The sequence below is a fragment of the Lissotriton helveticus genome, chromosome 5_1 (assembly GCF_964261635.1).
Source record: "Lissotriton helveticus chromosome 5_1, aLisHel1.1, whole genome shotgun sequence".
Classification (NCBI taxonomy): domain Eukaryota; kingdom Metazoa; phylum Chordata; class Amphibia; order Caudata; family Salamandridae; genus Lissotriton; species Lissotriton helveticus.
Window position 1 is genome coordinate 1,079,803,491 of NC_136065.1, and position 26,236 is coordinate 1,079,829,726.

General features: G+C 44.0%; 1 protein-coding gene across 2 annotated transcripts in view; it reads right to left on the reverse strand.

The window, feature by feature from the left end:
• Nucleotides 1-26,236, reverse strand: part of LZTS2 (leucine zipper tumor suppressor 2) — an 821,117-nt gene that overhangs the window by 598,642 nt on the left and 196,239 nt on the right. For both annotated transcript variants that reach the window (XM_078643642.1, XM_078643643.1), the window contains one exon: nt 8,810-8,858. The gene's annotated coding sequence lies outside the window, so the exon portion shown is untranslated. The remainder of the gene's footprint in view (nt 1-8,809; nt 8,859-26,236) is intronic.

Here is a 26,236-nt window from a genome sequence, read left to right on the forward strand (position 1 = left end):
CAGGACAAGTGGCTTAGCAAAACGACCCATGCCTGGAGCTGGCTTTCCACACACGCCTAATGCACATTTAGTGGCGTGGGATATACAACATACTCCCATCATTCAAATACACGCTCCAACTAACTCCTCTGCTACTGAGAAAACCCTGCTTACTTTGAGACAGGATACATATATTTTAGATAATGATTCTAGAAAGAAAACAAGAGAAGAATCGCGCCCTTTCATCCCTCACTGGCAGTGGTTAGTCACCCTACAGAGAGGCTGTGCAGAGGCGAGTGGGCCAGTCTCAGTTTCTGGCGGCCTCCTCTCTCCACAGCTATTCAAGTGACTCCTGCGGTCTCGTGTCGTCGCTCCCGCCCTCCTCCCGCCACCAGGACTCCTCTTCGCCGGAGCTGATCATGAGGCAAAGAGACAGGCCGGCTCGATGGCCGGCGAGCAGCCCAGCGGCAGAGCGGGCTTCTAAAAATACCCAAGAACCCTCTGCTGTGAGCGCACAGACTTCTGGGCGGGAAGCGCGCGTGAGCCTTCTAACAACTGGCACACCCATGATCCGAACAGGCGGCTTTTGGGCAGAGAACACGACATGTCAACAACTATTAAATCTCTAAAGCACATAAGATGTTTGTTTCACGAGGGCTGGCTCAGAGTTTCGTTTACATTCCAGCCTGGCTGCTGTGACACTGACTGGAAACTGGGTTTCTGCGCATTGTCTGCGAGGCAGACAAATGCCTCAATTCGGGTCTGAAGGTTTCCATTTGGATCAGGAGAAAAGCTTTCGTGTTGGGACTTTTCTCACTTCGAGAGCCTCATTACAGACCAAATTGATTTGTTCTGCGTGGAGGTAACTCTCAGGAAATGCACGGAGCAGGAAAACAGAATCAATAAGGCAAACAGACTTTTCATACCCGCGCCACAACTGGCCGGATTTGGGCCTCTCACACCTTTGGAAGGAGAAATCGTTAGCTCCCTTTCAAATCCCACATCCGAGGGCCCAAACAGTACTGTTATGGCAGTGCCTTACTACATCAAATTGAGCATGCACCATTATAAGTTAATCTTCCAGGACTCGGCCCTGGCAGCCTTTAAATTATTTTCACCATATGAGAGAGAAAGAACAAATATGGATAAAGCTAAAACGTCTTGCCTTTGTGACCTATTTATTGGTGCTGCCAGTGGTTTTGCTGATGGGCTGCAGTATTGATAAAGAAAACAAAATATGTTTGCTGATGCTCTGCATCATTGGCAAAAAAAGAGAAAAATAGATGCGATGAAATATCGAAACATCATGTCTCGGCGTCATTCAGTAGGCATTGCCATGTGTGATGATGCATGTGTACACCTATGAATGATGTGGTGCCGATTTAATTTATTTACTAATCCAAAATGGCAGACTCTGCTTGGAGCAGTAAATATTACTATTTTTTTTTTAAAGAATAGAGGCCAGGCAGCAAAGGGGAACTGCCAGGCCTTCCAAAAATAACACCAAAATAATGTTAAGGACCTCAAAGGACGGAGGAACAATGAAGGAACAGGTGAGGAGAACAAAGATGATTGCGTAGGGGGAGCATCAAGCAAACTTTAGGCAGTGGTGGGCGATTAGAAATAAAAAGACAAAAACTGGAGTAGGAGAGAAGGAAGCAACATAAAGAATGTGTGGTGGGGCTGGCATCCAATGGGAAAGCAGCACACAAGAGAGAAAGGAAGTGGAGGGGGAGCAGCGCGAGGGCATCTATTTGAGGGAGGCGTAGCACACACGGGAGGGAGATAGAAAACATACACACTCATGAGGAGCTGGAAGGCAAAGAAAAATGAAATTTCTTGTGTGAGAGCAGTGAAGAATACAAATCAACCAATCAAAAGAATAGATAAGAGGTTGTGCTCCCGAGATGGATGAATACAAGAAGAGGAAGGAAAGCTATTGACTAAGAAGCAAGGAAATAGGAGTAGCAGTAAAGCCAACCAATGGAAGCAATGGGCGAGCTCTAAGCTCTAGGATTTTAGTATTGTCCACAAAAAGTCTTTTGAGCAATGATAGCCTCAAAGCCCCACCCCCACCTTCTTGGCTACAAGTCCTCCAATCACTTTTTAGGTCACCCCTACCAAAAAACATAAGCTGTCTGATTGCAAAAGACCTTTCCAAGGAGTTTAAAGCAGATTTGGGGCTGAAAAAATTTGTTCATGTTAGATGTATAGATAATTAACATATTGCAATCATGTTTCTGTATCATGAGACGCGCACATACTCCGCATCCAATCAGGGTTGTCTTATATGAAATTAGGGTAGTTTTAAGAACCGTATGAAGGAGCGTGGTGACTCAATTTTTATGCCACTTGTACTAAAGATATATATATATATATATATATAGAACTACCCCCTAATTCCTCCGTTTATCTTATTTTGATTCTTTTAGATTTTTCTTGCATTCATCAAATATCCATCTTCATTATCTTTCAGTGTGTCAACATTTTCTGCCTTCCGACTCGCTAGACTGTAGAGTCCTATGATAATATAAGCAGATTCATATCAACAAAATATGCAATAGCATTTGCGACCAGATTTTGGTACTGAGGATCATGGAAGAAATCCAATCTGGAGGATACTCAGAGTCTACAAGATTTAAATGCAATAAAGTCACTGGAAGAAATAAAATGGCTAATATGATAAGGCAGAAGGGTAACATTGAGCATCTGTAGGCTGAGGTATATTCAACATAAAGATTAGCAGAGCCAACTGGATATGCACTTACTGGGAGCAGAGGGTGGTAATCCCAATTACATATGATTGATAATCTTTATACATTTGCATACAGGGGCATAGCTTGGAGGGTATTTGGGGTGTTACACCCCTCTAAAAATGTATTCTGTAGTAAATAGTTGGGTACAGGTGCTTTCACTTGGGTATGGTGAGGTGTCTCTCTCTCTCTCTCTCTCTCTCTCTCTCTCTCTCTTTCTCTCTCTCTCTCTCTCTCTCGTCTTTGCCTTAAAACTTGGTTAGTTTGAAAACTATTGTGCTTTAATTATCCCTGACAATTTGCGCTCCTCTCTCTTTCTGCTGCCTCTTGACTCCCACTCATGTTTCACTTCTCAGGGTGTATTTTAACAAGATATGCTAGCGTGATTGTTGGGAAAGCTGATGCTTACACCCTACCCAGTCTCACTGACCAAGCTACGCCAGTTTGTATGCACAGTGTGGGTGAAAGAAGCAGATTTAAGTAAAATCTTAAAGTTAAATGTCATTTGGCCCTCTGGGATGCCTGTTCCGTCCATTTCTTCCAATTCAATGGATTAATGATTCTCTTCAGATCCTCAGGCTCAACATGCAATTTATTTTTCAATGTTTAAGTGGTTTGGAATTGAAAGTATGGAGCCATATCTATGGTCCAGAATACACAGCAGATATTGGTTGTGGATGCAAACATATTTCCCAGCCCTTTTGATATCTGACTGTGTATCAGAAGGGTGTGAAGCAACTTGGCTGTAGAGTCAAGCTATAAATGACTCACTTTCTCTTGGAAAACAGATTTACAGAGTGGAAAGGAGTTAATATGGTAGACACAACTAATCAATACTATACCAAGCAAGTGTGTTTTGAAATCAATGCATTCACTCCCTCCCTCCTCCAAAAGAGGCAGAAGATAGTCTTGGCAACAGAGGGTATTCCAAGAGGTCTTTCTGGATTGATATCTAGGGGTCACTTGAGGTTCTGATAAAACAACGACCTTAAGGAATTCTCTTCCTCACTGCACTGAACGCAGATTCCAGTAAACCATTAGATACTTGGAACACTTATTTATGTGGGCCAGATGTTGAAATACAAGTCTCCTTTTAGTATATTATCTTTGAAACTACTCCTCACAGTCCATGTCACTCCGACTTTCTTCCAGACTGAATGGTCACAATACTCAAGTTCCCAAAGAAAATTCTAAGGGATAAGACTCCTTTCAAAAACGTTAGCACGGCAGTGACAGAAGGGCTTGCATTTGTATATAATTATATGTCTGGTACTTTGACCAAATAGCCCTAAAAAATATGCTGAACGTAATATCTCAAATCAATGTCCTCTGTTGACAATTGCTTCTTCTGACGATTACAATTTGCATCACTGCAATAAAAGGTTTTTATGGGGTCAATTTGCTTTCAAATACAACTACATGTTTTAGGTGCAGATAGGAGGATACACTTTTGAAGATTAAGAGATTGTGTGAGTGAAATAGATCGAACACCACATTTTTATGAGCCTGTAGGCAACGTCACATTTACTGTCTGGTCAGCTGTTTATGAGGTTCAACACTTGCTAACGCTTAATGTCAGCTGAGAAAACCTACATCTGAATAAATCTAAACAATAACATTAGAAATGCAAAGTGAAACTGATCTGCTCATTTTTTAAACCATAATCCATTCATAGTTATGTTATGTTATGTTACTTAGTTTTTTGAGCGCACAGCTGCCCCAGCGAAGGGGCGTCCCGGCGCTATAGCTGAAAAGGCAACACAACTAACAGAGTAAAAAAGGTCAAAGAATATTAATAAGACAGGGGAAAGAGATACGTTTTAACAGCCTTCCTGAAAACTAAAAGATCTTCTAAGGCTCGAATGTGCGCAGGAAGCGCATTCCATAGCCTGGCGGCCAACACAGTAAAAGAACGACCACCTAGTCTACTTTTTTTAAAACGCGGAACAAGTGCTAAATTTTGACCCGCAGAGCGAAGGCTACGAGATGGCGTATACAAGGTCAAAAGATGCTGGAGAATGGTAGGGCTGTCGGTTTTGAGGATTTTGAACGCGAAACACAGAGTCTTAAACTCTATGCGCCTGATTACTGGCAGCCAATGTAATTTACAAATTGTACTGCGGGCTGAACAGAACCGTGGCAGGCCTACCAGAGCCCTGGCAGCCGCGTTCTGCACCCGTTGGAGTCGCAGGACCTCCGCCTGATTGGCACCCAAAAACAGTGAACTTGCGTAGTCGAGCCTTGATGCAATGCTGGCTTGAATCACCAACTGGCGAGTGGGGGCATCAAAAAATTTGAGGATAGGCCTCAAACCACGCAAGATGCCGAAGCATGTAGATGCCACCTTCTTAGTATGACACGAGAAGGTGAGTTTGGAGTCCAGCCACACGCCAAGATTTTTAAGTTCGGCGACCGGTTTAGGGGGGGGTCCCAACTCGTTAGGCCACCAGCTCGCGCCCCACAGATCTGGATGTTTCCCTAACACCATCACCTCGGTTTTGAGGGCGTTGAGCTGTAAACAGTTGGTGGTAAGCCAGCCAGCAACAGCCCTCAAACCATCCGCAAAGTTTGATGCCGATTGGTCAGAGTCCCCATTGAGAACCACTGCCAGCTGGGTATCATCGGCGTAAGATACCATTGTGAGACCCCAACTCTTCGCAACCGCCGCCAAAGGTTGGACGTATAAGTTGAAAAGAGTGGGGCTCAGCGCCGAACCTTGCGGAACTCCTTGAGTAATGGCGTGAGGTTTTGATCTGAACGGTGGCACTACTACCTGAAAGGATCGTTCCGAAAGAAACGATTGGAACCAATCCAGCGCCTTGCCAGATATGCCAGCCTCACCAAGCCTGCGGACAAGAATGGTATGGGATACAGTGTCGAAGGCGGCACTGAGGTCTAATAAGACCAGTGCCGCCGTTTGACCTGCATCTAGTACAGAGCGGAGATGTTCAACCATATATAGGAGTGCCGTCTCTGTACTATGGCCAGATCTAAAACCATTCTGTGTGGGATCCAGTAGGTGTGCAGAGGTCAGGTGTTTCGTTAAGATGTTATTCACATGGGCCTCTGTGATCTTTGTCACCCATGGAAGAAGGGAGATAGGTCGATAACTCTCCGGCTTCACTGGATCCAGTCCCGGCTTCTTTATGATGGGCATTACACAGGCCGCCTTCCAACTAGGTGGCACTGATCCGGTGGTGAGGGATTGATCCACCAGTTGTCGGATCGGTGGGAGGCAAATAGACGCCGAGTCCAGAAACTGGGCCGGTCTCAAAGGGTCATCCGGCGAACCAGACTTAACCTTGGCCGCTAGGAGATTAAACTCCAGTTCCGATGGTATGGGAAGCGTAGCCAAGCACTGTGATGTACGCAATGTAACGGTCGTACTGTCAGAATCAGCTTTAGGAAAAGAGCGATAGATGGTGTTTACCTTCTCCACAAAGAAGCTAGCTAACAACTCACAGTGAGCAAGGGAGCAAATCTCCGTAGTAGGAAGTCTGTTCGCTGTGAGCTCCTTCAAGACCTTGAAGACCAGTTTGGACGGATTGGAGCTAGCCTGGAACTCTCCAGCATAGTAGTCAGCCCGGGCCCGGCAGACAGCCCTATGATACGTCTTAACCCTAGCCAGGTAATGTGCCTTTAGATCTCTGTCATAGTTTTTCCTCCACGCTCTTTCGGCTTGACGGCAGGTGGCTTTAATCCGCCTAAGTGCCTCCGAGTACCAGGGGTTAGGTTGAGAAGAGCGATTTCTGCTCCATTTGGCCGGAATGAGTGCATCAAGCGCTTGAACAATCCAGGCGCAGAAGATGTTGTAACCAGTTGCAACGTCATCTTTAAGAACCAGAGGAGTGGTGGCCAAAAGACGGTGGAGGTCCTCTAGTTTGAGCTTTTTCCAGGGGCGCCTGAAAGATGTTTTATCAGACTTCCCTGTAAAGCGTGTTACCATAGTAACACAAAGCTCGATAAGATGGTGATCACTCCAACCCATGGGTCTAGGAGGAGAGACCTCGACCAATTGGAGGTTAGTGAACACCGGGTCAAGGATATGGCCACCCTCATGGGTCGGAAGACGGACCAGTTGAGATAACTGCACTGCTTCGAGATCGTCCAGCAAACTACTAACCGCTGGTAACTCCGTGGCATCAAAATGTATATTAAGGTCGCCGATGATGGTTATATTGGAGGAGGACAGAGACAAAGAGCTGACCAGCTCTGGAAGAGCTTTCCTAAAGGCACAGTCACTTCCTGGGGGGCGGTATATCAGAAGGCCTGATATTGTTTGTGTTTGCCCGACGCTGATGGAAAAATGGGCGCATTCAGCCCCGATCAAGTCCATGGGCTTCCAGGCACAGGTATGGCAGTTTTTAAAAGCCACAGCTATGCCACCTCCTCTTGCCTTGCGATTTAGGGTGTGGATTGCATAGCCCGGAGGAAGGGCCAAGTTGATAATAGCCACGTCCTCATCACCTAGCCAGGTCTCCGTCATAAAGAAGGCATCTGGGCCTTCTGATGAGATCAGCTCGTATATGTCTCGATGGTGCTTCGGCAGGGACCTGACATTATGGTGCAGGATTTTGAAGGTACTGGGAGGAGAAGGTGTCTTCTTCCGATGTAGTAGTACCTGGCTGGGGGCTAGCAGCAGCGCTGATAATTCCCACCGACCACATGGGCAGGTGTGGGGACCACACAAGGGATGCTGAGCTGATTGTGGGCAAGGGGGCAGACAATGTCTGATCCGGAGGAGGGCCTGACTAGAGTACTGAATACTCATGATAACAAAACACAGGGTCCTGCCGCGGTCCGCGCGTCCTTAGCGAGGACGGGCGCAGACGGGCAGGACTCTGGCTTGACTCCGGCGCGAGTCAGGCGTTACCGCTGCGCGTCACCGCTGCGCGAGTAGAGCGAGCATTAAGTAGTGGCTCACCTGTGCTCCTAAGAAGCGCTAGAGCGCTCAAACAAGTGGCACACTCCACACTAGCCACCCCCAAGATGGCGACCAGGCGCCAAACACGAAGGTAGGAAGAGAACAAATCCGCTCAAAACGCGGTGGGGTGCCCAATTATAGTGCAAGTGTGGGGACACATCAAGATCGATTAAAAACAAGGCAAAATGCAATTTAGGCAAAATAAAATACAGAAACGGTATTTTTAAAAATGAGCAGCGCTGTGCACAAGAATTACAGCAGCATAGCGCGCATGCGTGCTATTACCTTTCCAAGGTCGAGCTAATGAAATGCTCGCCTTAAGTAGTGGCTCACCTGTGCTCCTAAGAAGCGCTAGAGCGCTCAAACAAGTGGCACACTCCACACTAGCCACCCCCAAGATGGCGACCAGGCGCCAAACACGAAGGTAGGAAGAGAACAAATCCGCTCAAAACGCGGTGGGGGGCCCAATTATAGTGCAAGTGTGGGGACACATCAAGATCGATTAACAACAAGGCAGAATGCAATTTAGGCTAAATAAAATACAGAAACGGTATTTTTAAAAATGAGCAGCGCTGTGCACAAGAATTACAGCAGCATAGCGCGCGTGCGTGCTATTACCTTTCCAAGGTCGAGCTAATGAAGTGCTCGCCTTAAGTAGTGGCTCACCTGTGCTCCTAAGAAGCGCTAGAGCGCTCAAACAAGTGGCACACTCCACACTAGCCACCCCCAAGATGGCGACCAGGCGCCAAACACGAAGGTAGGAAGAGAACAAATCCGCTCAAAACGCGGTGGGGGGCCCAATTATAGTGCAAGTGTGGGGACACATCAAGATCGATTAAAAACAAGGCAAAATGCAATTTAGGCAAAATAAAATACAGAAACGGTATTTAGACAAGATCAACATAATAACTCCATGGTGTTTTTTCAATAATGCATCACTACCCTGGCAAAGCTTTGCGGAATTCATTAAATACGATACAGACAATTATATACATTATAATGCAGATTCCACTGATAATTAGATATCATAATATCATTTAGGTGTACATAAGCATTTTTCAATCCACACAACTACCAAAAGGTGCCAAATTAAAAGAACTTTGACATATAAATGTAGGTTTTTGAAGGCTTATTAAAATGATTTTGAACTTACTACATCGTGGCAAGTACAGCCAACACCGTCAGCTCGCACATACAAAAATCTGAAAAAAACAATAAACATGCTTAAATTCAAGTACTTTTTCAAAACTTTATTGTAGCACAAACCTTAGTTTTCTTACGGTAATTTCTCTGGTACAAAAGCATGAAAACCATGGATACATGAGCGATTAACCCTCCGAGGGAGGGAAACACAATATTATAAATATGAATATAATATAAAGAAAATTCAAGCACTGAAGTTGATAAATTGGGGGTCCAACAAATTTATGTATATGAACATTTGTAATGACCAGGGTAAGATATGTAGAGGGTTGTCTGCAAATGATTGAATACAACACTGTTGTAAATTTAGGAATCAAATGGAAGGTGGAACCAGAATAGAACGGCAGTTATGCCATTTCTACACTAGAGTAGGAATGGATTCAGACTGATCATTCCCAAGACTTGGTGCATTTCCCGAAAAAGTTTTGCTGCCGGCCGTATCTTTTTGGAATGTTGTAATCACCCACCCAAATGTTGGTGTGCATACCATTACCTGATTATAAGAGACGAAAAAGGAGAATAGGAATTTGGCTGTGTGCAAGCAGCAAGAAAGTCCATGAAAGAAAGCACCAACAGGTCCTCCATTACCACCATAGCACAAGAACTTCAATCAGATGCGCACTTGTCATGCCGCACCACTCGGTCCGAACTTCCCGTCCGCCACAGATAAACATTTCCAGTGCGGGCACAGGAGAATCGAGCAAGCAACGCAGCAGCTGCCAAGGCGGCAACCACTGCCTCAAGAGACTCACCAGACAGCGACTAGGCCACTAGTGTGGTCTGCTGTGCAAACTCCCCTTCCCTGGAGGAGATGCAACCTGTGCCTCACCCAGTGCTCCAGATATGGCATGCCCCTGCTGACAGGAGGCAGTGAGGCACTGAGAGCATCAGGATGACTTTCCCTTGAATTCTGCTCCAGTCCTCTGCTCCAGTCCTCAGCGCCAGTTCTTTTTTTCCGATTATTCTGCTCCTATTCTCCTTCAACTCCTCCAGCTGTGTTGTCATATAGATAGCTTTTTCCTCTCTGTGGATAATTTTTTGTGGGCACTTTCTGCCAGACCCTATCTGTCATCCACAGCATTTGGATTACAGGAAGGGGTCGCCCACACCTCCTTCAGTCCCGAACTAGGATGTTGGGCTGAAAGGAGCCTTCATAATCCGCAGCTTGACAGCACTAAATCGTAAGACAACATTCAGATGTTTTACATCATTGACAAGGCTGACAAAGCCACAGTTGCAGGGGCATTCCCGGCATATAAGGATGTTAATCTGAGCTGCGTTGTATATTTGTTCTTCTTGTAACATGGCTGACAGTGGTCATTAGCCCTTCCTTTGTGTTCTCACCTTCTCAGCCACTCAGAATACCTGTGAGTGTTCTAACTTGTACTAGAGTGTTCCACTCTTGTCAGTTGATGGTCTGGTCAGCTGGTGAGGTGTGCGCTCAGCTGTGTCTACAATAAAACTACATGTAACTAACTAGAAGTGTCCTGAGATTTACTAAGAACAAGCGGTTTGGCATTCCTTAAGCTAGAAAGCGAATTTATCTATTTAAATTGCATACAAATAGCTTTGGCTGGTTTGAAGAAACAAGATGTTAACTCTGGGCACTGCAGCATCCCACAATCTTAATTTAGCATCTGAGGGTCATGGATTTCTGTGAGGAAACCTATTAAGTGAAGAATTTTATTAGCATCTAAACAACTTTCAAGTTAAAACATCAATCAAAGTTCCCCCAGGAATTTATTAAAAAGAAGAAAAATGTACTGATAAAAACAAGGCCAACATTCCAAAATGCATTCAGAGAATCAGTTGCTATGATTTTATAAAGAAAGTGTCAAAAACACCCATAGAAACGGCGAGGACATCTGTATGGACAAGCTTTACAGTTGGAAATTCCCCATTTAATGTAAGCAGTATACAATGCTTCTATTCTGTATTGCTTGTTGTTATTATTTACTTTTTTCTTAAAAAGATGTTTTAAAAAAACACCATAGAAAACAAACTGGATCAAATATCTATTGTAACTGAAGGGTAAAAGGTAAGTTAGGTAAGCCTAAATGTCAAACAGGCCATTTGGGGTTGACAAATACACATCATGTTTTAGGGTGAAGTGTCCCACCATCCACAGTTAAAATATGCCAGGTGGTCTGTCAAAACACGGGGGAACTTATGTAAAAAAAAATCACTTTCCTACACCTGTCCTTGTATTTTTTGTTGAAAAATCCTACACATTGTGCTGTGTAAAGAATATCAGTAGAAATATATCCTTTCTACTACAAATGTAAGTGGGTGTGTTTTTTTGGCATTCTTTCACTCATTGTATTCTGAGATTGTTTGCTAATAGACATCAAACATACAAAAGGTGATGGCAGGAATGCTTCCAATTTGTCTAGCCACTGGCAATCGCTCAGAGTAGCATTCCAACCCAATGTTCTTTTGCTCACCATGCCACCTCAGATTAGGCCCAGCCATATGTAAATCAATCAACCATGCCCAGCTCAAACTGCCAAGCCAAGTTCCTCTCTGAACCAAAACACAACCAACCCAAGACAGGTTTCACCGTGACTGGGGCTTATCTGTCGGGTGCAGCTTAGTTCCAATGGCACAGTGAGCAAGGGACCCACGTCTGGGCATGCCCTTGACCACTAAGGGAGTTACATCAAACACACGAAAGGTGATGCAATTTGTTTAACCACTGGCAATCTCTAGTAATGCTCATCCTCATCCCCTTTTTACTAAAAGAAAAAATGAAAACACATCAGCAACATCACATTAGAGCCTCCTTTATTTCCACTTAGGCTTTTTGATATCAGGGTTCTTTCGCGTTTTTGACAACTCTTGCCTGCTGACGGACAAGGGGAAGGACTTGATAGTTTTTCTCTATTTTTCCATTAGATAGTCAGCATTTAATACCCGTTTAGTTTGTTTAATATGTGGAACCTTCCAACACTGTCAATGTGTTTGAAAGTAATTGCCACATTGTTCAGAATTGGTTTTTGATACAAAAAACACACATGGTAAAAGGCTGTGATTTTAGGAAAATTATTTTGTGTTTCAATAGGAAATATTTCCCTCTGCTGCCTACAAACTTAATAGTAGGGGAACTACGATGTTATTAAATGAGAAGGTTATTTTGATGGTAATTGCTGAAGTGTCTAGTAATGGAAGAGCATACACATGAACACATTTTGAACAATAACATTTATGTGGCTTTTATGTGGGAAGATCTCTCATACAACCACTTCATCCTCATCATACAAATGGGATACTGCATAGTCAAGTGTTTTGGAATCCATCTGCCCATTTATTGATCACAATAATACAGCCAGTGAAATGTTATGCATGAAGTGGCAAAAGAAAGGAAAGATGAAAGAGGGAAAGACGGAGGCAGAGAGGAAAACAATTTATTTTGGAGAATCTGCCCATCCAGTTAGGTGCAAAACGGCTCATTTTAAATATGATAGAGCGCAAACAGCACTCTAAACAATAGAGGTGTATTATACTCATGGTTTACACGCACTCGCATATATTTTCAGTATCACAATGTATTAGGTTTATTAACGGCATTTATTTTACACGTTAAACAAGAAATGTAATGTGTATTTTACCTAGAATTTTCATATATTAGAAGACACTATTATTTTTGTATACACAGGTGCAGAAAGACATTATATTCATATTAATGTAATTGTATGTGTTAAAGTTGCCTGCAGTCTAGGCCCAAAGTTAGAAATTGTTTATAGTTTTGCTTCCTCAGCTACTGAAGAAATGATTAAATGTATCTTTGTATGTGCTAGAACAGAATGCTTTCATCCCATTGTAGGAATAAAGAATTTGCCATCCTTATTTTTAGTTAGAGGAGATAAGTAGAATTCCTTTGAACAGTCTGAGAAGCGAGGAAAACGGGAAAAGTGCATTCTATTGAAAATCCTACCAGACACGGCTGATGCGCTAATGAGAGCTATTCACGCCAAAATAAGATTTAGAACAATGGGATGGAACTATAATAAAACCAAATTGGCAGCATTACTCTAAATTGGATAATGTGGATGAAAGACGGTCTCTTGGCTGTAAAAATCTGTTTGAGAACAAACATCCTTTATCCTTCACCTACATCCAGGACAAATCAGGCCTTCCCAACATTGAGTTCTAAGGTCCTGAAACTTAACGTGCCTAATCAAAAATACAATTAGAACACATGACATCTTGTATAATCAAGTCACTATGCCTCCTTATAAATAGAAAACACACAACATCTTAACTTTACAGAATAATTAACAGGCATGCTGTATCACTACTCCGTAAGACAATGATGGAATGTTCACGAGATGACATTGTGATGATTCGAGTGGAGCATTCATGTATATGATGTTTGAATGCAGAAAAAACAAGATCTTTCTAGAATGAGACTGTGATAGAGCTGGTTGACATCTTCGATTTCCAAGTCAATATAAAATCAGAGAGGGTAGGTCTGCGAGTGCTAGCATGCCCACCACAGCAATCATAAGGCAAAGTGGACATCCTCCTCCCGGATTTACTAATCGCTCTAGTAACTAAAACTGTATTGTGTCATTAGGGACAGGCTATTGCAATGTGAAAGTTGGTTGTTATACATTAGTGTGCTAGGATTCCATAAGAGATTCCAATAAAAGTGGCACGACACCTTAAAGTTAATGGAGAAAACACGTGGAACAAGTCGAATTTTTATTTACAACTTCAAAATATGAGTGGAACTGAGTAAATGAATCGGTTACATCTTCTTAGACGCTAATTCTTTCAATGGATTAACATCAATATGAGATGTGCAGTCGAGAGTAAATGGAGTTCCATGGAGTTCCATGGAAACTTGTGTACATTAAAAAGTATCTTCCCCCAAGGCGAGGTGGTTGGATGGAAATCTTTCACTCTTATCCCTTCTGCTCTCTCTTCTATTAATCCCTCTTCAGACATTTTTCATCATTTTTCTTTTCTATGACTGTCTTTATCTCCTTAGCTTCAATCTACTGGTACATCTGAACATAATGCGCTCTATTTTTAATGGCTGAATGGGTACGTGATGACCCAAAACTAGAAATACAAAAGTGGACCAAGATGCAAGTTCAGATAACTGGTTATAGAGCTTCTTCAGTTGTGTTCGGTTCCCACTGGTGTGGCATAAACTTCTAATATCTAAGACTAATCACCAGTGAGAAACCTCCACAAGCATGAATTTGTGCACATTAAGCTTTTACCAGAGGAGCACATTAATGACTCAAGCAGACATCAAATATTTAGCCTGTGTTAACGCACATTTATGAACCTGTGTATCCATAAAGCAAAAAGGATGAGGGCATAGCTCAAACTAATCTAGCTAGAATCTGAATTTCTTTTAGTTCTACATATCTCTTCCATGAGCAGGGCACGCCATTCATAGCTCTCCAGTCAACTCAGGGAAACAGACACAAGTAAATTAAGGACCACCATCTATGCCACCAATCCACACTCCAAGATCAACTGAATACGTACCAAGAGGTTTCAAGGCTATGCTATGCCACACCACTTGCAAAAAGTCTTACCAATCAGAACCTCAACACTTGCCTTCAAACAGAGGGCTGCCTAAACAGCCTTTTTGCTCCCATAGCTTCACTGCAGAGACCAACAACCCAAGCTGATAACTGATCACACTCTGGAGCAAAGCACTCATTTGAAATGCCTGTGAATGAATGAAGGGCATTCATAAAAGCGCAAACAATCAACCCAAGGGGTATCTCGGTGCCACCATCTAAGAGCAGACAATACTTGTCTACCCACCACTGAAAGAAAATAAGAGAAAAGGAAGAGACACAATAAACACTCGGAGAAAAGTCAAGTTTTCAGATGCTTTCGAAAACCCTGAAGGTTGGAGCTTTGACCATAAGTGGGAGATAATTCCAAGCTCTCTTCACCAGAACTGAGATAGATCTACCCCTCTGGCGTGTAACCTGAACTTGGGAATCCTTAGCAATCCATTTTTGGTGGATCTTAACTCTCTAAGTGGAGGCATAAGGTGCAAAGCGATCTGACTGAAGCCTTGTGGTGAACTGCCTTATAAACAATAGTTACGGATTTAAATAAAATCTGTTTTTCAACAGGAAGCCTGTGAAGGTGCCATAGAATCAGTGGTAGAGCTGGTACGGGGGAGTTTTTGAGTCAATCTGACTGATGCATGTTGAACCGCTTGCAGTTTCTTGGTTAGATATTTGGGAAGCCCCAAATATCGACAATTGCAATAGTCGAGTCTGATGTACTGATCAAGATGGAAAAGTGTGCTAAGTTATAGGTGGCAGTTCCCTGGCTCCATTCTGATATAGGTGCTCCTCTTGTTGACTCGAGCTTTATTGAGTAGAATTCTGCCCCTGTGGTTTCCAGGTAGAAATCCCAAGGAACTTTTGACCTGAACTTTCTTGTTTTAATAACCTGCAGCACATCAAAAATGGTCTGACATCAAAATGGTGTTTGATTTTTGCAAATTGAATTCCCAAATTGGAAATTCTAATTTGTTTGTTTTGGTTAACAAACATGCAGTGTAGTTGTAACATGATTAAACGTTTGCCTTGGGTATTAATGTTAATGGTTTATTTCCAAAGGTTTTTACAAAATAAAGCAAAGTTATGATCCTGGTAAGACTTCTGGATCTGGCTATAGGTGATTGGCAAGCATTTTATTGATTTAGGATTATTTGAGCAAGTCAGTAATTTCCCCTAAATACCAGTTAGAGTCACAATATAGTAAGTGGTCATGGGCTTAACACACAAATACAGTCAGGGACTCTTGTAAAGTAAATGTTATACCAACTGCGCTTGACCGATTGATTCAAGTTGTCTTGATTTTGATGTTTCAAATCCTTTGGGTCTAATTCTGTGAGCATTCATAGCACTGGATTACATGTCTGCATCCCTATTCAGTTTTTTTTAGTTTAATAACATGCTGTAAATTGCAAATCAGCCCATGCCAGTTTTTGTACTTGTTGAAAGGACTTTTAATGTTCATTTTTCATAATTGTCTAAAGACTGTTCTAGTTGTTCTGTTCTGTATTGTCCTGGACCATGTTTAATTACACTTTGATGTATTTTGGTTTCACCAGTGATTTTATCCTGTGTCCATTTTTAGGCCTTCTAGGCACATTTCTTTTTACAGTTTCCCTTTGCATTGTATTGCTCTGACAACTGTAATTTAAATCAGATCTGAAAGAGGTCCAGAATAAAATATATTTTGATATAAAAAAAAAAAGAAATCCCAAGGAACAAACAGGCTACGGCGATTCTTAAAAATCTAGATTTGCCATATATCATTAATATCCTCCAATAACGATTCAGCAAGTCATATTGCTGAATCTGGTTTTCTCATTCAACAGCAACTCATCTGGCAAAGTAATTACACCCAAATTCTCAATTGATCACTTTTTGCATAAACTATTCACAGATCTTAATCAATCACTCTAGATGTAAATCTTCCTGCATGGTCACTGCAAACCAGCTCGGACTCAGAAGTAAGGCTTATTCAGATTCCACAAAGTTTTCACAATCTTTTCAGCATTTTTGAAACACCACCAATACATGTGTTCTCCTTGATTGGTTTCATTCCATAATTTTCGGTACCATTGACACAGTGGCACTCTAAATGTTAAGAAAACAAAAACAACAGCTACGGTCCTGAGCAAGTGGAGCTGAACAACCAAGAAGAAAAAGTCACAAAATGTAAAATGTAAAAAAATTCAAGATACAGTTGACAAAGAGGTCTCGAAAGCCAATGAGGAAATACCACACAGCAACCAAGAAGGCAATGAAGGATCACGTAACCCTAATTGACCAGGCCTAGCAACAAAAAGGGCAATGTACTGGACGTTTTCCAGCTGAAGGCATTAATGAATGTCTCTGTGATGCTGGGAAATGCAGTGAAAATCTGATGACATTGTAAAATAAGATTTTAAGGTCTATTCTCACATTAAAGAAAATTTGGAGACTTCAACTTACTACCCAATCAAACATTTCAAAACACATATTTTGTTACAGGCCTTCCCTGTAGTGAGTTTTGAAAAAGTGAGCAACACAAGAAACCCTGAGAGCCTAGAACATGCGATTTGAGACTTGCTTGACTTGCAGTAAAAATACCACACTCCAACAAGGACTAGCCCCAAACGCCATAAAACAGGTAATAACATGTCCCTTACTAAGGCAACCACAGGCCAATCTACTGGAAGAAGAGAACTATTGACTCGTTTGCAATTTTCTTTTTTTTTATATATATATATATATTTTTTGAAGTAAATAGATCAGAATCAATGTACATACATTATTTCAGGAACATCTGTAGTTTTGGGATCACCTACCCAAGGAGCCCCTTGGTGCAGTTCCTATAACACAGGGCGGCAAAGTGAAGGCATCTTACACCAGCAAATCTCCTGTGTTAACACAGCCCTCCTTTCAGAAGCAACCTTTCAGACAGACCCAGCGGGTGGGCTTCACCTCATTTGCCTTACTAGTAGCTACTTCTATGCTACCGCAGGAGTGTTTCATCTATAGTTGATATCTTCCCATTATTATACTACTTTTTATTTTTTCTTGTTTTAACCAAACAAAACATTTAAACATATTGTTGCTATCGACAGCGTCTGGCGGTAAGTGCATCTTCCCACGCATTATACTTGTGTATCTTTGGTTGGGGGTCGAGAGAGGTTTTCACTTGTTGCAGCGACCTTCACTCGCTGTCCCTGTCCCTGTCAGGAGTGTATCATTTGCTAATTTATTTATAAAATGATAGAGGGTGGGGTAACCCACACACTACAGGAATTTGCCGACCAGCAATATGCGACACACCAGACAAACAGGTTTCATATTGGGGTGGAACACTGAACACAAAATACCCAACATCAGGAAAGACTTGCTCTACTCACTCGATGAGGGACAGCCAGAAATCCAAATCCTGTTCCATCGTTCCACAGCATTTAATTATATCATGAATACAGGAGGCCGTAAAACAATAATGCAGTGCCTGGAAAATTGGTCCTGGTTCACAAGGACAGCCTTCTTGATGCTGTTTTGTCATGCTAATCAAAGCAAGAGAATCTGAATTGGCTCCTCGTTTCCATCAGTGGACCCGATCTCATGATTGCTCCCACAGGGATAGTCTCAGTTTCACATATTTTTTAAATATCTACACGAGACCACTGGCTTAGATGATTGCACAGTTTGAACTGTAGAAATATTGTGCAGAGACAATATGCCTAGCTGGGAAGTTCCTGTAAACTAACTCTTTTGACTTCCTTGTTCTTGCATTCCCTTTGAATGCTGGAAGCCAAACTTAAGAAAAAGCATGAAAGGGCCAGAGAAGAGACTACCTTCCCTCAAGTGCTCCTGATGGATACCGTTGTAACATCACCACGGAGAACTCATGTCCACAAGCCAATATCAAGGCTCATAGCAAGTGGAAGGGTTAGCTGGGAGTGCACTGTCACCAAACCCCAGAGACAGCACAGATGCAGCAAGTGCTTGTGAATGTCAGACAGAAGCAAGACATATCTAGGGAGGGACAATTCCTGATGACTTTGTGGATAGAGATACCCACACACTCATCCTAAGAGTAATTACGCTAGCACATCTGGGATATAAGGTGCTAGTTTTAAAAAAAGGTCCACCTCTGGATGTTCCCCAGGGTGGAAGGCCTAAAGAAGTAACAGGCTGCTTGCTGATTGATGCACCCGCCCTTAGGGAAGGCCAAGATACCAGAGCTCTTGCAGTAAGAGGATCTCAGTATTACTCAGAGGGAAACGTTCAGTCTGGACATTTGATGCACCACTGAAAGATTTTGGGCACGGACACTGGTGGATAAATGAAACTGTTGCTCTAGGCAGTGATCCCTAAGCTACCGAGGTCACAGGCACTCATGGCATCCCTCATGAAATCAATCAATCAATCCCTTGGTATCCTCCATAGGGAATCACTCCATCAGGGGGGCCCCCTGTAAAGAAATTCATTTGAACACTCAAAATTGTATGAACCACAAGAGACCAGGAGACAAACTTTGAGATGGGACTCGGACAGTTCCTGCTGGTAGTACATTGCCCAATCCTCGACTGAAGGCCCCCCCTGATACAAACTGAAACTATTACTATTCCCATCCTTGATGATTCCCTGCTTCTCTGTGCATTATCTTGTGAAAGTCGCCTAAGAGAGAAAAAATGGCCTCTGAGCCTCTAATGCAGCGTCAAAAATTCAACCATCAGTCAGGGAGATATGATGACTGTTTAGTACCATCAACTGATTGGCAAGTTTACAATACCATTTGAACCTCGACCAATGAATGTTACCACTGTAATCAAGATCATGGTGACCATCAATTAGGTTAAGTCGACATCACTAGAAATGTGTCAGCTTTCATAATGTTCCTGCTGACCTACTTATGCAAAGCTGGAGAGTCTACTTGACTTCGCTGTGGACGAGTTGGGGGAAGATTCGCATCCAGATGAGACAGGACAATCACGGCAGGCTCATGACCGGGGTAAGCCTCGACCACAGATCTGTTCTGCATGCCCCGATACTTGGCATAACTTCCCCCGCTCAAGAGCTCAAGGGGATGGATCAAGTTAAACAGCACTTGTTCCTGTTGATTCATGTCAGCTGAAGGACTATGTGGTGTGACCCCAGGGAACTAAGATTATCCCAGTTGCCAAGTGTAATTTCCTGTTCTGTTAGTGACTCGGTTGTATTTCTCAGGCTTCGGATGGATATTATGTTCTAGAACTGCAAAAGCACACATGGAGCCAGCACCAAGATCTATCTGATGCCACCTCAAACACACAACGCAGCCTACCACGTCCTAGATTTTAGTGTGCTGCCCATTCTAGAACACTGATTTACTCTGGTGATGGACAAGTGGTTCCCATTAGGCAGTTAATGAAAACAGACTGTCTCCCCCTGTGAGAACAGCCCGAGTAGATGGATAGAGTTAGTGTTATCATAACACAACCTGGACTAGGAGATCAATTTTATAAGTAGAGCACAGCGTAAAACTACTCCATGCTCAAACAAGCATGAGAGCAAGCACAGAATGCAAACTAGCTTTGAAGAATACTTGTTTGAATAGCTCTGCACATGCAGTTCATATAGCCCAGCTTGCTGAGTCATGAAGGCCTCACGCTTTAATTCCTATGAGGTATTCCGTCTGCAGTCTGTGATAATGTTATGCAATCGCACATCTGCAGCAATGCAGTGGGCATTTCGTTCACTGTGAGCCATTTTCCTAGTGTGTTGCAGCAAGATATATGCTGAAATAACGAAAAGGCAACCAAGCTCTTTATGTACTAAAATTGAGGCATTTGTTCAGAGGGACAGAGATTCATAAAAGTCACTCCAGTAAAAATTGCCCCGCCCACGCTATGGGAGAGATTCGTGCAGAAGCCGAACACCCTTTTCAATTTTCTAGAAGTATCCCAAATCGGACTGTTCTTTAAGTGCCCCCGAGCCCACTGGACTTCTTCCAAAACAGGACAACCTCCTCCTCGGTGCACTCAATGCTCCAGGCTGGCTTTCATTCTGTAAATACAAGGATGTGGCCATGTGGGCATTGGGTCTCCAGTGAACCTTTATGTCTAAATGTATCCCGCTAACCAAGTGTCGCCTCCAACGTCTTCACCCTACGTGTCCAAACTCTGTCCACTCCCAAAAATAATGTGCCACCCCTCTTCGACTGATATTAATTACATCTAGCTAGCCTCATTGGTTAATTGTAAAACGCTAGCTTGTACTTATTTTTGTAAGGATGGGTGAACCTTTCTCCTTCATCCTTTGCTGTCCTACACTGCAAAGTGTGTTTTCATCCTCTCACTTCCTGTTAGTCCTCACTCACAGGAAGTGGTGTCTCGAGTCCACTGCTAGGCCTGTGGTTTGCAGGGTCCTAACTCGACATATAACATAAAATGCACACACATGCACACAACCATTAGCAAAAGCCAGGAGGTTTTATCATTGACTTTGCCAATGCTTTTTGCTAATACTTCATAGCATCGAAACAAATAAATGCTTTTGCTGAAGCTGTGCAGCATTGTCAAAACAAAAAAGAATGAAAAAATAGTGTGATAACATGTACGTGTGCATGTACATGTATGAGTCATGATACCTTGGCGGTCCAGCTTGATGATGAGTAGGTGTGCATGCTCCACAATACATAAGCGTGCACACAGAATGAGGAGGCTGCCATTTATTTTTTATTTACCGTTCTCAAAGCGTGGACGCTACTTGTGGCGATACAAATCAAAAAGCTAAAGCATGTGTGGAAGTGCTTACTTAAACTGAAAAAAGAATGGTAAAGAAGCTATGTTCCAGGACAGGGACAAACACAAGAGGTACGAAAGCCATCAAATAAAAAGCTAGCAAATAAAAGAGACAAGTAAGTCAACCAATGGTACCAACAGGCTGGTCTACAAGAGGTCTTTTGATAACAAACAGCTAACAACTGTCTGGAGGCAAGACCCAAGCATCACAACTTGCCCTCTGAATAAACATTAATTATCTTCAACATGGAATACAAGTTTTGAAATTAGAAAATTATAATGTAATGTCAAGCAAGAAAAGCATGTCTTGCTAGACTGCCCCAACCACTTGCTCGTACTCAGCAGCTGCGTTTCCATAATTGCCCACTAAATATACAATTTCAGAGCAGTGCTGATCACTTTGCTTCCGCTAGCCTCTGTTTGCTTACACAGTCAATGGGCGAAGCAGACAGGCCAGGCACAGACTTGCCTGGCACACAAAGTACAATGCATTAGGGTACGCAGACGGCGTGAGAACACACTTTCAGCACTCACAAGGCTAGGTTTTGGAAGAAGTTTAGAGTTACTTTACCCACAGACAATCTCTCCAATATTTGACATGAGACAGGTTTGTCTCTCTTGATAGCGGCTCCTCTCTCATAGAAACAGAATGGGTATCTTGGTGGGACTCTGTATCATGCCAGCATTATAATCACCAGGAGGCCCTCCTATGGAGGCAGACTCTCGGTTATCTGACCACTAAATTATATGTGCTCTGGCCTACACCTCTTTGATCGAAATCTGCTTGTTGAAAACGGCCATCGCTGGCCGAAGGACATGTTGTTCCAAAGCACTTTTCCTGCGTTAGAAGCATGACGTGAGCGTGTGACATTTAATATAAAACAACTCCTTTCACACAGCATGCGGTTGGATAATTGGTTCTATGACAGACCAGCCTGATCCAACTGCCTCGCAACAGACCGCGCATGCGCCGTCTAGTAGGCGGGACCTAAAAGATGGCTGCCTCCGTGAAAACGAGCATTTTCACATCTGTGTGCATCTAGATTATTAGATACAGTTGCTCTGTAATGGCTGCTACAGCTTCTCTCCTGCTGCATACCTAAGTCCCCGAAGCGTGCTCTTCCTCATTGTTATACCAGGGAAAATACACCATGCCAAACTAGCAGAGCTCCGCTTTATCAGTGGCAGTGGAGGAGCATCGCCCCACTGCTTTTGAGCAGTGTGAAATGAAGAGAATATAAAATGATTATAACTTTGCGTTATTATCATTTTATGTTTTGGTTGCGGGCAGGCGGGTGGACGGAGCTGCTCTGCTCTGCTCGCGAGGCAGGGGAGGCCTAAGTGCGCAATGACGGTTTGTTTGGCCTTCTCGGGCCGCCCAAACCAGTCATGCGCACTTTCCCTGTTCCCCATGCAGGTGGCATTACAGCCTGCGTGGAGAACAAGTCCAGGCCCCCATTCCCTGGTTGAGCGTCGAACCGGGATGTACCAACCCAATCACAACACTGCATTGCAGCACTGTGATTTGTTAGGGGACCCTGGCGGTTCTTCTTGGCTTTCTGTTCCTCGAGTCCCAGAGGAGAGCAGGAGCAAGGAGCAGAGACGCGGACCCAGCGGCAAGGTAGGTGTATAATTAAAAAAAAATGTTTTTTTGCTTTTTCACTGTGCAACTCCGTGCCCATCCTCACCCCCCCCCCACCCGCCTCGCCAGCCGCGAGTCATGCCGGCCGCCACTGCGCTTTATGCCTAGCAGCTAGAGCTGTGGCGGGACTTCACTCTGCTTTCCCAACTAAAAGGCAGAGATGCAAGTTGATACTCTGGCTAGATCGCCATAAAATATGTGTGTTTACCATGTTTCAAATATAGTTTAGCAATGGAATCATTGTCCAGGGCATGAATTTCAATATTTCTCACTGAATGATAAATTGCTTGGTGTCATGTGACCTCAAATGATTTATCACTGTTGACATCATCACAGACATTCATGGACAAGGCTTGCAGGCAGCTTATTTTACCCAGTAAATTCAAAATCGGAAATAAATTCTGCAAAAATCACCCGAATCACCACACTGACCGATTCTTTCTTCTAGGACGAGGTTATTTTGCTGCCATTTTAAAATCGAGAATATTTTTGGATAAAAGAAATGATTTGCTCAGGAATCATTTACGGTCCAAAGACCACGTAATTCATTTATGAGAAAAATAGTTTATCTCAGTAACTTATCAGGACATTGATGTTACATACTGTGATGTCATCAGAAAGCTGTGGGGTACTGAAGTTTGGATGGATCCTCAAGGGTTGCATTACAATTTCTAAATTTAGATGACAATCTTATTTAACACACCCTTTCAAATACTACTAAAAATGTCATCAGTAATGTATAAATGAATTGATTCATGTAAAGTTACACTTGATAATTTTGTTTAATATTTCATTGCCCTGCCTACAACTTCTACGTAGCATTTCTAACCCAAACACTATAATAACAAGCATTCGCAAAGCCAAAGGGTTTCGCATTTGGGGACCTATTGACTTTGCCTACGGATATTAGCAATTGCTGTACAGCATCCCCGGTGCTGTGCACCTTGACTAAAGAAGGAGGAAAAAAGCTTAGGATGGGAATATATGACGTTACAATGCAAACAATTACAATGCATGCTTTTACAACACAGTTTTTGCATGGCAACTACACATTTGGTGATGCAGTGCACGCAACGAAATTCGTTTTATTTTTTAAAATGTTTACTTACCTGTAAAACTCCGTAATCCATACATTACTACCCACCACCCCGCCCCTCCCCCTGCCCACGTCACCGCCCTACAGAAACACCAACTGCCGACCGCTATTGCAGTAGGGTAAGTGTTGAATAGTGTAGGGGTAAAAATTACTATTCTCACTCCAGTGAGTGCAACAGTAGGGAAAGTGTTGGATGGTGTAGGGGTAAAAATTACTATTCCAATGTACCCCAAAACCCATACCCAACCTAAAACAAAAATATCTCCATTACTTACCTTATAATGCATTGTAATGGCATGCGTTGAAATGGCATGCATTGTAATGGTATGCAATATAAAGGCAGTTGCATTGTAACAGTTGCCTTGTAAAGGTAGTGCGTTGTAATGACGGTGTTGTACTGGATGTTTCCCCTAGGATGGAGCATTCTGGTTCATTTTGTAGGTGCAACCACACACCTACTAAATTAAGTTGGTGTTTTTTTCTTTTTATTTACTGAATCAAGTTGTTGGCAAATTTAAACATTTTAGGGGGAAGTGTTTTTATTTGTAAGCGTGCAGTGAAAGGAAATAGCCCTTACAATGCAGTGCCTATACCACGCAGCTAAGGACCATGCTGGTAAGTACTATTTTTAGGTTTTAACCTGTACCATGCAGTATTTTACCACCCAGGTAAGTACGTTTTTCAAATATATGATTTTTTAAGTCATTTAGAAACAAGCATTGGCATTGCCAATAGGTCTCGCTTGTGGGACCTTCTAAGTATTTAGTTTTGCAGCACAATATGATGAGTGGCGTTGTGTGTGTGAGTGGCGTTGCGTGTGTGAGTGGCGTTGCGTGTGTGAGTGGCGTTGCGTGTGTGAGTGGCGTTGCGTGTGTGAGTGGCGTTGCGTGTGTGAGTGGCGTTGCGTGTGTGAGTGGCGTTGCGTGTGTGAGTGGCGTTGCGTGTGTGAGTGGCGTTGCGTGGATGAGTGGCGTTGCGTGGATGAGTGGCGTTGTGTGGATGAGTGGGGTTGCGTGGATGAGTGGGGTTGCGTGGATGAGTGGCGTGTGTGAGTGGCGTTGCTTGTGTGAGTGGCGTTGCGTGTGTGAGTGGTGTTGCGTGTGTGAGTGGCGTTGCGTGTGTGAGTGGCGTTGCGTGTGTGAGTGGGGTTGCGTGTGTGAGTGGGGTTGCGTGTGTGGGGTTGCGTGAGTGGCGTTGCGTGTGTGAGTGGCGTTGCGTGTGTGAGTGGCGTTGCGTGTGTGAGTGGCGTTGCGTGTGTGAGTGGCGTTGCGTGTGTGAGTGGGGTTGCGTGTGTGAGTGGGGTTGCGTGTGTGAGTGGTGTTGCGTGTGTGAGTGGCGTTGCGTGTGTGAGTGGCGTTGCGTGTGCGAGTGATGTTGCGTGTGTGAGTGGCGTTGCGTGTGTGAGTGGCGTTGCGTGTGTGAGTGGCGTTGCGTGTGTGAGTGGTGTTGCGTGTGTGAGTGGCGTTGCGTCGATGAGTGGCGTTGCGTCGATGAGTGGGGTTGCGTCGATGAGTGGGGTTGCGTCGATGAGTGGGGTTGCGTCGGTGAGTGGGGTTGCGTGGGTGAGTGGGGTTGCGTGGGTGAGTGGGGTTGCGTGTGTGAGTGGCGTTGCGTGTGTGAGTGGCGTTGCGTGTGTGAGTGGCGTTGCGTGTGTGAGCGGCGTTGCGTGTGTGAGCGGCGTTGCGTGTGTGAGTGGCGTTGCGTGTGTGAGCGGCGTTGCGTGTGTGAGCGGCGTTGCGTGTGTGAGCGGCGTTGCGTGTGTGAGCGGCGTTGCATGTGTGAGCGGCGTTGCGTGTGTGAGCGGCGTTGCGTGTGTGAGCGGTGTTGCGTGTGTGAGCGGCATTGCGTGTGTGAGCGGCGTTGCGTGTGTGAGCGGGGTTGTGTGAGTGGCGTTGCGTGTGTGAGCGGCGTTGCGTGTGTGAGTGGGGTTGTGTGAGTGGCGTTGCGTGTGTGAGTTGCGTTGCGTGTGTGAGTGGCGTTGCGTGTGTGAGTGGCGTTGCGTGTGTGAGTGGCGTTGCGTGTGTGAGTGGCGTTGCGTGTGTGAGTGGCGTTGCGTCGGTGAGTGGCGTTGCGTCGGTGAGTGGGGTTGCGTCGATGAGTGGCGTTGCGTCGGTGAGTGGGGTTGCGTCGATGAGTGGGGTTGCGTCGATGAGTGGGGTTGCGTCGATGAGTGGGGTTGCGTGGATGCGTTGCGTGTGTGAGTGGCGTTGCGTGTGTGAGTGGCGTTGCGTGTGTGAGTGGCGTTGCGTGTGTGAGTGGCGATGCGTGTGTGAGTGGCGATGCGTGTGTGAGTGGCGTTGCGTGTGTGAGTTGGGTTGCGTCGATGAGTGGGGTTGCGTCGATGAGTGGGGTT